The sequence below is a fragment of the Camelus bactrianus genome, chromosome 13 (genome assembly GCF_048773025.1).
Source record: "Camelus bactrianus isolate YW-2024 breed Bactrian camel chromosome 13, ASM4877302v1, whole genome shotgun sequence".
Classification (NCBI taxonomy): Eukaryota; Metazoa; Chordata; class Mammalia; order Artiodactyla; family Camelidae; genus Camelus; species Camelus bactrianus.
Window position 1 is genome coordinate 63,272,696 of NC_133551.1, and position 13,934 is coordinate 63,286,629.

Genomic DNA, 13,934 nt, shown 5'->3' on the forward strand with positions numbered 1-13,934 from the left:
TATGACAAAAGCTATCTTTTATTTTGAAATCACTTCATTATTTTTGCAAAAGTAGTAGATGCTCATTATAGAAAATTAAATGAAATACATAAACTACAAAGAAGAAAACTGTCTCCCCAAATCACTCTATTCCCAAATAACCACATTTTCTTTCAAATTTTTCTTGTACGATTTCTTTTCAAACATGCAGAAAGGTGGAAAAAGTAGCCCAATAAACACCCTTACATCTGCCTCCTCAGTTCAACAGCTGAAACCACCCCACTTAAACACATTGGCGCTCGCTTTCTAAATGTCTGCCTGAATCGAAACACATACAAGTACGTGTATATAAGAATGACATGCGGGGGGAGGGTATAGCTCGGTGGTAGAGTGTGTGCTTAGCATGCACAAGGTCCTGGGTTCAATCCCCAGTACCTCCATTAATAAAGAATTAATAAATAAATAAACTTAATTACCCCCCCCAAAAAAAACCTTAGGGGAAAAAAAAAAAAGAATGACATGCATTGAATACTACTCAGCCATAAAAAAAGAATGAAATAATGCCATTTGCAGCAACATGGATAGATCTGGAGATTGTCATACTAAGTGAAGTAAATCAGACAGAAAAAAACAAATATCATATGATATCGCTTATATACGGCATCTAAAAAAATGACAGAAATGAACTTTTTTACAAAACAGAAACAGACTCACAGACATAGAAAACAAACTTATGGTTAACAAAGAGGAAGGGGGGAGGGATAAATTAGGAGTTTGGAATTTGCAGATACTATCATACACAAGACAGATAAACAAGGTCCTACTGTATAGCACAGGGAACTATATTTAATAACGTGTAATAACCTATAATAAAAAATACAAAAAAAGAATATATATGTATAACTTAATTACTATGTTGTACACCAGAAAATAACACAATATTGTAAATCAACTATACTTCAATTGAAAAAAAGAATGAGGGGGAAGGTATAGCTCAGTGGCAGAGTGCGTGTTTAGCGTGCATGAGGTCCTGAGTTCAATCCCCAGTACCTTCATTAAAAAAGTAAATAAATAAAAATAAACCTAATTAGCTGCCCCGAAAAGACAATATAAAATAAATAAATCTTTTTTTAAAAAAAGAATGATACACATGTTGTTCTGCTATCTTAAATTTTTTATTTTTACTTTTAATAATACATTGCAAATATCTTCTCAAGTTTCAGCAAATACTCTTCTATAACATCATGTTTATGGCCCCTTAGTATCCACTGGATGAATTTATCATAACTTTCATAACCAACCTCTTATGATTGGACATTGGAGTTTCCAATCTTTCACTATAATGGGAAGAAAAAGTTCAGTGAACATCTCTGAGTCTTTTTGCCTTTGGGTGATAAACTTCTGAGGGTAAATTCCTAGACTGGAGATTGAGGAGCAAAAGGACCTGCCTTCTGCAAGGTTGTACCCATTAACACTTCCACTGGTACTGTCACCCACATCCTCACCAATATTGTTACTCTTAGGGCAACTGTGTGTTTACATTATATATTTTCTACCTCTCTCTCCAGAGATGATCTTATTTGGGCTGCTCCTTTTTGAATTTCAGACCCTGGCACAATGGTTGGCACGTGACTGATGCTCAGCAAATTCATGTTGGACAGATGGTTTCTGTATCTCACAGACAGAGCCTAGGGAGGGCCATGACACAGAGAACACAGTGGAAATTCATCCTCCTGGAGGCTGGGTTTTTAAGTTGACACGTGGATAAAATACCTCATAAAATGTTTGTTGAATGAGCTGGTGCTTGAAAGTCCTTAAGGAAGATGCCACAGTGGATACCAACAAATAGCTTCTGGGTTATTCATACCCTTTTTTTCATTTAACATATGAATTCAGCAGCCACTACGAGCTAGGTTCTGGAGCCATTATCCTGATCAGCACAATACGGCAGAGGATGAAACAAAGTCTTTGCCTTTGTGGAGCTGACATTCTAGGGGGAAGAGCTACAATAAACAGGAAAATATTTAGCATGTCTGTTCGACAGTGATGAGTGCTATGGAGAAAGTGAAGCAGGAGAGAGGACTAGAAAGTGCCAGAGGTGAGGGGGGTGGGGTGCTATTTTATGTAAGGTGGCCAGGGAAGGCCTCTATACTGATGAGCAGAAGTGAGCCCTGTGGATGGATAAATGGGCCAGAGTCCGCTCGAGGCAAAGGGAACAGCAAGTGCAAAGGCCCTGAGGTGCGATTGTGCTTGGGCTTCTCCCCAAGCAGGGATGCCAGGGTAGCTGCAGTGAGGGAGGTGAAAGTAGGAGGAGATAAGGTGAGAAAGGGTGTGCTCAGCTCAAGCAAGACCTTCTAAGCCTTGGTAAAGTGTGAAGATTTTCTCCAAATGAGAAGGGAGCCACTGGAATGAAGTGATTTCACTCATGTTATAAAAGATCATGCTGGCTATGACATGGAGAATGGAACATGGAGGGAGGAAAAGGGAGGGAACTGAGCTCCACTGGGAGGCTTTAACACAAACCCAGGCAAGAAAAAATGGTGCCTTGGATTCATGCAGTAGCTGTGGAGGTGATGAGAGTCAGTTCTAGACATCTTCTGAAGGAAGGACGGATGCAATTTGTGCTGAATCACACGTGCACGTGGGACAGAGGAGTCCAGGATGACTCAAGCTATGGCCTGAGCAACAGGAAGGATAGAGCTGCCATTTCCTGAGATGGGCAGACCAAGGGAGGATTAGGTTTGAGGTTAAAAACGAAGAGTTCAGTTGCGGGCACAGTAAGTGTGGGTTTCTTGTTGGACGTCTGAGTAGTGATGTATGATTCTGGAGTTGACTGGGAAGGTCTGCGCCAGAGAAACAAATCTGTAGTCATCGTATATAGGATGCATTTAAAGCGTCAGGAAAGATGGGAGAGTGAGCTGGAGGAGAGGAGACGTTCAAGGGCTGACTTCCAGCATGTGCACGTCGGGAAGAGGAGGGAGGAGATTGAAAATGGGTCCTCTGAGGTCGAACCAGAGATCTCAGGGAACTGACAGAATGGGGTCCAGGAAGGTCCAGAAAGGATGTGTACAAGGAGGAAGGTTCAATCACCTGGTCAGATGCTGCTGCTGAGGACCCCCAGAAGTGACCACTGCATTAGGCAACATGAAATCACTGAGGACCTTGACAAGTGGTGGGGGTGAAAGCTCAACTAGAGTGAACTGAAGAGGGAGGGAAAGGGAAAAGAGCAATTAAGAGGCTCAATGTGTGGGGGAGGGTATAGCTCAGTGGTAGATCACATGCTTAGCATGCACGAGGTCCTGGGTTCAACCCCCAGTACCTCCTTTAGAAAATAAATAAATAAACCTAATTACCTCTTCCTACCACCACCCCTAAAAAAAAGCTCAACACAAAAAACAGGCATGACTTTTTCAACAGAAGAGGTGGGTGGAATGTCAAATCCTGTGGAGCATAATAATGGAAATATAGCAAAATCTGCACATGGATAAGGATCTAAATTTAAGATGGACAAATAAAATATTAAAAAAAAAAAGAGACAGAGGGAGAGTGTCAATCCAGAAAACTCTTGGATAAGTTTTACTGTCAAGGGAAGCAAAGAAGACTGTGTTTGTGTGTGTGTTTGTGTGTGTGTGTGTGTGTGTGTGTGTGTGTATGAGCGTGTGCGTGTGTGTGTGTATGAGCGTGTGCATGCACGTGCATTCAAGACCGGGAGAATTGCAGCATGGTTGCGTGCTGATGGGAATAACTAACAGAAGTGGAGGAAATCGGATGCTTTAGGAGAGACAGGAGGAATTGCTGGATGCCTCTGGGAGCCAGAGGGACCCAGTGCATCGCCCTAGTGGAAGGCGTGGTCTTAGAAGTACACACAAGGCATCCAAGTAGCGATTAACGAGGAAGAGGCAGAGAAAGGGCACAGAGGATGGCGGGTGAGCGGAGGGCCAGGTGGGAGTCTGGGGAAGCTTCCTTCTGATTGCTTCTGTTTTTTCAGGGAAACAGGAAGCAGGGTCATCTATCAGCTAACAGCGAATACAGTAGGCTCACACTCCGGTGTTGCTACAGATAGCTGTAGCTTCCACTGACCACCAGGTGAAAATGTTGGCTTGTATTTAGGGCCACACATTAGAAAATCCTTTGAATGCCAGGATCACACTGGGCACAGTGAGAGCTCACAATTTGCTGGATGTGGGGGAATTGGGACCAACTGGGGGACCAGGTTAGGTCACATTAGGTCCCGTCCCATCAAGGTGTGAGTGCTCATGAGGTGGGATGGGAGTGGGACTCTGCAGTGGGACTCTTGCACGTTGCTCTCTCTCTTCTCTCCTTCCACGTGTGTGTTCAAATGTGAGTTAAGTGCACTGGGGTGAGGACTCCAGCATAGATGGAACAGCTGGAATCTCAGGCCTCCTGACTCCAGGCCAGTCTTCTCTCTGCCAAGCTACTCCCTCTCTCATCACATGTCAGTAGGGAACAGCAAAACTGCAGGGAAGAGAGTAACCCAGGCTGAAAGGAGGAAGAGAGGGTCTAAATCACAGAATTCTAGGATATCAGGGCTGGGCTGGTCCCCCCAGTTCACCTGGTCCAACATCCTTATTTTCCAGCTTTCTTTTACAACACCCTGATTTTATTTTATTTCTCAGCTCAGGCTTGAGAGGCTCAGTGACTCACCCAAGATTGTGCAGCAGAATCCCCATCACCACCATCACCCCATCATTCTCATCGTCAACACCACCATTGTCATCTTCGCACTGCCAGCCTACACTGATCACTTCCGGCCGCCAAGCTGCATCTCCTTTCGCCGTCGCAGCCTCTCTGAGGTGGCCACTCTCATCATTTTCATTTTACAGATGGGGAAACATCACAGAGCAGGTAAGGTGTCAGCTGGGAGACCTCCCTCTCAGCCACTCTAAAAATCTTGACCGGAGATCTCACATGGGGCCCAATAACCCTCAGATACAAGGCAGAAGGGGGCTCCCCTTGAAACCTGAAAGCAGTAAATTTAAGACCAATAAAGGGAAGTTTTGCTTTGCACAGAGGGGGTACTGGCTAAAAATACTAGTGGCAACAAGAAGTATTTAGATGAATTCATAGATAGTTGATCTTTACACAGCAGCCAGAGTGATCTTTTAAAAACACAAGAAACACTTTACTGTCTGCAACCTCCCACTGCACTTGGAATAAATTCCAGACTCTTCACCCTGGTGGCTTCCCCACCCTCCTCTCCTGCCCCTTGCCTGCCTCCTTGGCTCCAGCCACGCTGCTCTCTCGGCAGTCTCTTGGACATGCCCTATTCTTCCTGCCTCGGGGCCTTTGCATTCACCCTTCCCTGCACCCTTCTCTCTGCTTTTTGCCTGAGTGGCTCTTTCTCATCCTCTCCACTTCAGCCTAAATGTCACCTCTTCCAGGGGGCTTGCATGACCACCCAGCTGAGTCACTCTGGTCACTCTCTCTTGTCACCTGTGGTTTTCTTCCTTGTGCTTCTTGCAAGTCACATCAATCAAGCAATCAGTCAATTTGCCTGTTTTGTGTCTGTCTCCTTCCACTGGACAGAGAGCTCCACGAGGGCAGTGTCCTCGTCTGTCTTTTCAAACCCAGGTCCCAGAACAAGTACCCTGCCGGCTTAGTGCCTGGCATGTGCTGGTTATTTATTCAGCACTGGCTGTGCTGGATACAGTCCTAAACCCTTTTATATGAATTAACACATTCGATCCCCATACATCAACCCCATGAAAGAGGTACTGTTAGTATCATCCTTATTTTATAGATAAGGAAACTAAGGTACAGATTGGTTAGAAATTTACCCAAGGTTACAGCTCGTGAGTGGCTGGGAAGAGATTATAACTCAAGCAGAGGCGGTCTAGGGTCTACAGTCTCAACCACAACCTCTCCTCCCTCTCCAACATTTACCGAGAAGGTCATCAATAGACACTTGAAAAATGAACGAATGAATGAGAGGCAAAGGGACTGGTACGAAGAGCCCTGGAGTCAGGCAGATGCGGGTTTGGGACCCAGCTCAGTCCTCTGTGATCTTGGGTCTCAGATTCTAACTCTCTTAAGGGACAAAACCAAAAAACTTCCCTGAAAATGCCTCGAAGCAATAAGAGAAAACTAAACAAACTAACAGAAAAGTGGGTAAAAGGCTTGAACAGGTATTCACTGAAAAAGAAACCAGGATGCACAATAAGCAAATGAAAAGATGCTTCATCTTATTAGAGGGAAGCGAATGAAGACTGACATGTTAGACACTATGAAGAATTCTGGTAATACTGAGTGTTGGTGAGGACGTGGAGCAACTGGAACTCTCACCCACCATGGCAGCGGAAGGGAAGAGTTTTCAAGGGTACAAGCACGCTGGAAAACAATTTGGCAGCACTTGTAAGGCTGAACATGTGCACACCTGATGACCCACAATTTCAATCTCAGATATGTAGCTTAGAGAAACCCCCATGTGTGTGCACCAAGAGACTTGAATAAAAATGACCATGGCAGCCCTATTAGTTATAACAAAAAACTGGGAACAACCTATACGCTCATTGACTGGGAATGGAAGAAGCTAAGTTCTAACTTAGACAATGGAGTACTAGACAGCTGAAAAAATGAATGCATGTCAGCTAAAATGCAAAATCAAGTGTGTATTTTAGAAACCTAGTAGTCTATGAAAAAATTAAGCCAAAGAGGAATGCCCATGCATCATATTATTTATATAAAAGTCAAAAAGCAAACCAAACAGTATGTTGTATAGGATCCAACCCCATAGGGTGATACTATGTTGTTGTTGTTGTTTTTTCCAAAGCAAGTGAATGGTGATCACAAAATTCAAGATTGTGTTGAACTCTGGAGTGATTCAAGGAACAGAATTGGGGAAACACATAATTGGCTTTAACGGTACTGGTGAAGTTCTAATTCCTAAGTTGGGGCGGTAGATTCATAGTTGTTTCTCTTCATAAACCAGACATTCATCACACATTTTTTTGTGTATTCACCAAATATTATATAATAAATGTTTTTTAACTTCTGCAGTTTTCAGAGTTGTAAGAATCAAATGGGAGTGTGGATAGAGTGGTTTCATTTATTCAACAAGCACCCACTATATGCCAGTCATCTTTTTAGAGACCAGGGAAGATTTTTAAAAATGGGAACATGATCCAATTGGGAGGAGGTGGCTCAAGATCAGAGCAGGGACGAGCACCAGCTAAGGAGCTAGAGAGACGGGTGCAAATCCCAACTCTGCTGTTTCCTAGCTGTATGACTTTGGGCAGATTACCCTGCTTCCCTCTTCCTCAGTTTTCTCATCAATAGGTCAGGAATAACAGTCATGGGATGCTATGAGGCTTAGATAAAGCTTTAAAGATAACTGGCTCACCATGATATGAGCATTTAGTAAGAGCTCAGTAAATGTGGCTGTTTGTGCAAAGCACTGAGGAGGTGAGGTGGAGAGGAGGGGGTCGCTCTGCCCAAGTGAGTGCTGAATGGGAGGAAGGGGAATTTGAATTGTATACTTCAAGGCTCCAGGGATCATTGAAGCTTTGAGACAGGGACAAGATTTGTGTCTCAGAAGGATCCCTCTGGCTAAAACGAGGGGTAAGACCTAAGCCAGGAAGGCTGTTTAAGAGGCTATTAAAGTAATCCAGATGAGAGATTATGGATACCTGAACTAGGGGATATAGAGTCCACAGAGACAGGCAGTCTAGAAAGAAAGGGACAGATTCTAAAGCTAGTGGGGGGGGGTAAATTGATTGGACTGAAGACTGTATGGGGGGGCAAAGGAGCAGAAATCACCTGGGACAGTATCTAGGTGTGATGCCTTGACACAGAGGACTGAAAAGAGCGCAGGAGGACGAGTTCAGAGTTGGTCGAGTTGGTTGGGGTGCTTGGAGGTCACTAACCGGAGACACCTAGCAGGTGCTGTGTTTACACATTGGGAGCAGAGCTCAGCTCGGGGAAGGTAACTGCAAGTGAGTGAGACTGTCTGTCTAGGAAGGGAACCGGAGGGTGTGCAGCAGGCCTAGTGGCCCATGTTCCCAAGGAGCTGGGGAGACCGCAAAGGAGATGCTAGGGAGGTAGGCGGCAAACAGGAATGTGACGTCTCCTTGAAGCTGAGGGAGGTGAGAGCTTGAAGGAGGAGGGAGTGGCCTGCTCTGGACTCAGATGTCACAGAGAGGCTGAGGAGAGGCCCCCAGAGCTGACCATTGGGGCTGTCAGTGCCCTGGGCAGGAACATTTCCTCACGTGGTGGGAACTGAACTGAGAGAAGCTCTGTGGCAAAGGGCGTTTCTCAATGTTCTCAGAGTGAATTATGCCCCTTCAATGCCCCTCCCCTGGCTCCCATCCATCCTGCTCACCTCTTAGGTCTTACCACCATATTTGCTGTCTATTCCTGGTTGGTCTGTAACTCAGGAGCAACCACCAGGAATCATGCTAAACATACTATTTCATCTGAGCCTGTTTCAGTGTCAAGAAATCTGTATTATTTTCATCCCCACTTAGCAAACTCAGGCTCCTCCGAAGGCCCTGAAAAGGGGGGTGGTACTTAGTCGGACTTAATATTAGAGACAGCTTCCATCCCTAACTTGTGGGTGGCAGTCTGGAAAAATAAACTACATCATCTGAACCTACAATAGCTGAACTTTGGGGTTCTCAAACTTTAGCCTGCATACAAAACACCAGAGATCGGTATGAATTCAGATTCTAGGCCCCAAACTGCCGAGATTCTGATTCAGCAGACGCGAAGCAGTGTCAGGGGACCTGTTTTATTAACCAGCGCCCCAGGTGATTTGCATGCAGGTGATGGAGGGCCACCTTGAGGTAACATTAACCCTATCGTGGGCCGCACATATGGTCCAATTTCAGGCAGCAGAGCGGTCCTGGACCCCGAAGCTACTGGTTTCTGGCGATCGGTTGGGGCTCTGGCTGCAGCTGGGAGCGGGCTAGGGCTGGGGGAGGCAAAGAGTGGTAATAAAGAAACAACAGGAAGCTCAGCTTTTATTAGCCCTGGGTAGTAGCAGCTGCAGGTGAGTAATCTGATTTCTGCGGCGTCCTGTTTTCTCCGCTGCCTGGCGGTTCCTCGACACCCACTCACCTGCCACCAGCCACGGGAGAAAGGGCGGGTGGGAGGGAGGATGGGCGTGGGACTCCGCATGCCTGTGTCCCTCACCCGCGCCCACGCGGGCACACCCGCCGCGCGGCGTCCACTGGCCGCGCACCTGGTACGTGCGCTGCAGGGACGCGGGCTCTGCGCGCTGCAGGGGTGGGGGTGGGGTGACGCGGACGCCCACTCGCGGCTCTGCCGCCCCCGCCCCAGCTGCGCCTTCTGACTCCCGGCGCGCCCCCATCAGAAGGCCTGGTGCCGTCTCCTAGCTCCGCTGCTGCCGTCTCCTAGCTCCGCTGCTGCCTTCTGAACCTCAGTTGGCTGCCTCTATAAAATGGGAGGATGTCCACCTCCCAGTGTCAGGCTAGTGAGATGAGGAAAGAGATGTGAACGTTGTAAACTCTAAAATGCTGTACCAATGCCAAGGTGTCGGGAAGAACCAGAGAGGCAGATCTCTTAACTGCTCTGTGCCTGTTTCCTCATTTGTGAAATGGGAGTGATTAATCTAGAACAGGTACGCAGTGAGGGCAGTAGCTGTCATTGTGTTCATCCGTCACTGTTAGCCCATCCAGAGGCAGCTTTCTGTCTTCTCACTCAGGTACTCTGGGTTTCCCCAGTGCTCAGCTCCCATCTGGGAAATGAGGAGGCTGGGGAAGGCTCGAATGGGAAAAGTCTGAGGGTCTGAGAGAATCAGGGGCTTGCCCACGACTGGGGATTGTTCCCATCCCTAACTCTCTAAACCAGATTTTCCATCTGTAAAATAAGGTTGATAACACCCTCCCTGACAATCCGCAGAGATGTAAAGCCCAAATGAGAAAGTAAACCTGGAAACATTGTAAACTGTGAAGTGCTGTCTGCATGCAAAATATATACATGATTTTGTCCTACAAAATCAAGTATTGGTCAAGGGCCAAACTAGATTTAGCCAGCAAGTTCCCAAGGGTCCCTGTGAGAAGGGCCACTGGCCTGCACCTTCATTCATGGAGCCCTCCACATCATGCCACGCTCGCACAAGGGTAGAGAGGGAGATCCTACCATTAGGGGATTCAGCGTCCCATTAGCCAAGAGGCAGAGGTGTCCTGGGAGCACAGAGGAGGAAGGAAGTGGGGTCCCTGGGGTGGGACAGAGCAGGGGTAACATGGATACGACTTCTCAGAAGAGTCCGCCTTGAGAAGACTCTTTGGGGGATGGTCGTAGTTCACATGAAGAGAAGGGGAGGTATATTCCAGGCAGAGAACATTCCAGCAGAAAATTCCTGGGGTGAGAAAGTGTGCAGTGTGTGCAGGGAAAGGGCATGAAATGTGGCTGAAATGCAGGGCTGGAAGAAGAGAGGGGATCAGATGAAAGCAAATTAAGCAGGGCTTCCAGTGCCTCCCTAGGGAGCTCAGACTGTGTCCCGAGGCTGGTGGGGAGACACACAGGGTTCAAAGAGGGGAGTAGCGTTGTCAGCTGTGGGTTCTAGAAAGATCACTGTGGTAGATATAGAGGATGGATAAAGGGAAGAAAAGGGAAGAGAGGAAAGACTGAAATTGTTGCCTTGAGTTGAAGGTGAGCTGAACAAAGGCAATGGCAAGAGGATGGGAGAAGGGACAGATGGGCAAAAACTTTCTGGAACAGAACAGTAGTACTTACAGTACAATGATTTGAGGGAAAAAGGTAAAGATGACTGAATTTTCTGTCTCTGGTGCTTGAGGTAGATGGTGACAGCACTAATTGTGATGGGGAACCCTGGAAGGGAGCAGGGTGAGGTCACCTTTGAGATACCTGTCAGACATCCATTTCTTCTAGAGCTCTCTGTGCTAGACCCCAGATGTGGGGGTAGACAAGACCCAACATCTTCCAAGGTGAGGCTAGACAGAGAGAAGAGAATATTGTATTAGTTAGGAATCTTTTGGTTGTAAGTGACAGAATTCATTCAAACTAAGTAAAAAAAAATTTTTCTTCTTAAAGAAAAAGAAAGAGGTTAAGAATTTAGTGGCTCCATTATCTTGGAGTTTCAAGGGAGTGTCAACTTCAGGCATTGCTGGATCCAGGGTTCCTGATAATGTCCTTGGATTATCTCCTGACCTTCCCATCAGTCAATCTGTTTATTTCTGCCTATCTTTAAGAAGGGGCCTTCTTCGCTTTCTCCCAGGGCAAATAGGCCCTCTCCAGAACCAGGAAAGATACTCACGTGTTCACATTCTATCAGCTCCCACTTAAGAAGGAGAAAGCCAATGGTCCCCACTAGCTGCATCAACAATCCTGGTGGGAAGGGAGCGGTTGATTGACCAGCCAGCATCACACGCCCAAGCCCAACCCAATCATAGTATCAAGGGGAATGGGGCCCTGCAATTGGCCTACTTGCCTTTCCCAATGGGTAGGAGCCTGTTTGGACACCCCACCAGCCCATAGGTTTGAGGGCAGAACCCTGGGGAACACCAACATTTTAAGATTGGGCAGGAGACTAAGGAGTATGAGTGAGGTCCTGGGAGAAGCAAGATCTTCAAGGGAGGAGAGAAGTTCTACAGGGAGGGAATGGTCAAAGGCAAATTCTGGAAGGGATGACAGGCTACTGTTCTGGTCTCCTACTGATGGACCAGTATAGATTCTCCCACCTTGCAGCAGAGCCCATTTCCTTATCTGTGAAACGAGGATGCTAGCAGAACACTCATCCCATAGGATTACTGAGAGGTGTGAGCAAGACGGTGCTGAGAAATGCTTACCCCAATGTATGGCACATGGTAAACGCTCAATAATTGGGAGCTACTTACTCTGCAGGTGAATAAAACAGTAGACACGGTAGTAATAGCACCCAGAATCCTGCTATCCTGATAGGGCAGAAAGTATAGCTAATAAATCCAGCACCACTGAGGCATCTTTCATTTATCCATTTACCATTCTTTAACTGAGTACCTGCCATATAGCAGTCCCTATGCCAGACACAGCCGAAGTCAAGAAGACTAGAACACAGGAGTCTGAGGCAGTGTGGAATACGACATGATGGTGAGTAGTTACCATTTGGGGCAATAAATGTTACAGAGACTGGGCTGTGTGAGCCCAGAGAAACTGGGTCCATGCGGAAGCACCAGGGCAGCCCTATTAGAAGGCAACATTTGAGGTGGATCTGAAAGACAACTGACAAAGATCAAAAAAGCTGACATTTCGTGCACGTCACAATGGGTCAGGTGCCGGGTAGGCTGAGCGATCCCTTATATGAGGTGCAGACTGCTGTCTTCATTTCATGGATGATGGAATAGGGGCCCAGAGGGGGAAGGCAGCTTACTCAGAGTCACCATGCTTCTAAGTGGGGGCACCAGGGCTGGTCTAGGGGCCTGATCCCACTGGATGAAGTTACCAGGTGGAGAAGGGAGGAGAGACAGGATGCCAGGCAGAGAGAAGAGGACAGTGTGACCCAGCCTTCTGGGATGGGGAGAAGGAGCCCAGATTCCCACACTGGGAAAGCCCATACCTGTGGGAGGGTGGGACAGGGACAGAAGGACAAAAACAAGATGGTAGCCATCACCTCCAGCAAGTCCTCTGCCTCCTGGAACTTCAGTTTCCTGATCTGTACAGTGAGGATGAAGAAGTCTATTATCTCCATCCCCATTTTACAGATGAGGAAACAGAGATCAGATCTCACTGCAGAGCCCACATGCCAAGCCACAACACTGTGGCCCTGCCGGAGCTGATGAGATGAGAGAGTTCACTGCAAACCCTCCTCTCTGTCTCAAGGGTAGCCGTGAAGAGCACCCAAAGAGAAGTGGGAGCCTCCGTGGAAGCAGCCCTCAGGGGGTCCCAGAAAATAGTGCTGTGCTCCTACTCAGAAATTCAATCTCTTAAGGACCTTAGAGTCAATTTCATTCATGCACTGGGGGGACAATGCATGCAACTTGCAAATGCAGAAACTGAGCCCAGAGAGAGGGAGCATCTTGTTCAAGGTCATACAATGAGCTGGTGGGAGAGATCCACCCCGAGTGCGGGCTCCCTGACACCTCGTTCTGTGCTCTTTCTCCGTTCCAGAATCCACTCCTCACAAATGACCTCGCACCTTGCCTTTGTGATAGTAATCTCTGCCAGTCCTGAACTGTTAATACAGACCAGACACTTCACCTTTCCTTCTCTCTGGTCCTCCAGATCACCCTATGAAGTGTTATCCACGGCAGCCATATGGTCTAGAAACAGAGGTAACAATATACACAGAATATATGGTTTACTGATAGTACATTACAAAACATGTCAAATAATAGTCAATGCATCTAGACTTTATAGCCACCCTTTAAGTTACGCAATCCTCTTCCAGGTGAGAAAACTGAAATTCAGAGATATGAAAAGTCTGCTTCAGAGACTCACAGCTAGGAAGCAACAGATAGTGTTAGGATTAGTATCCAAGCATCTCTGACTCCAGAGTTGCAGTGTCTTGTCCCCACCTCCAGCTGCTGTCAGGTAGGAGAGGGACCTGCAAAGGGAGGCGAGGAGTGATGACAGGAAGCTCTGATTCCCTTTGATGAGGGAGGTGACAGTTATTGTAGTGGCTAGACATACAGTCCCTGAAGTCAGGCTGTGTGATTTGAATCCTGCTCTGCTACTTTTTAGCTCTGTGCCCTCAGGCAAGTCACTGGTCCTCTCTAGCCTCAGTTTCCTCCTCTGTATACTGGGGATGATAATCATGTGCTCACCTCACCAGGTCATTGGGAGGATTAAATTAGAAGAGTGTGAGGCACATGGCGAGCACAGTGGAAGTGTGTTGCCTCTTACTCGCTGGCATCTTATGTGACATTTGGCAGTGACTGCCTCGTCTACCAGCAGTATAACAATTGTGGGTTCTAGAGCTGGCCACCTGGGCTCTGCCACTTGCTAGCAGGGTGGTCTGGAGCTTAGAGGGAGATTTA

At 47.0% G+C, this 13,934-nt stretch overlaps 1 long non-coding RNA gene across 1 annotated transcript in view; it reads right to left on the reverse strand.

Moving 5' to 3' along the window:
- Nucleotides 1-1,145: 1,145 nt before the first annotated feature.
- LOC123617525 (uncharacterized) overlaps nt 1,146-13,934 on the reverse strand; it is a 51,880-nt gene continuing 39,091 nt past the window's right edge. The window contains exon 5 of the long non-coding RNA XR_012511393.1: nt 1,146-10,913. This is a non-coding gene — a long non-coding RNA (uncharacterized LOC123617525). The remainder of the gene's footprint in view (nt 10,914-13,934) is intronic.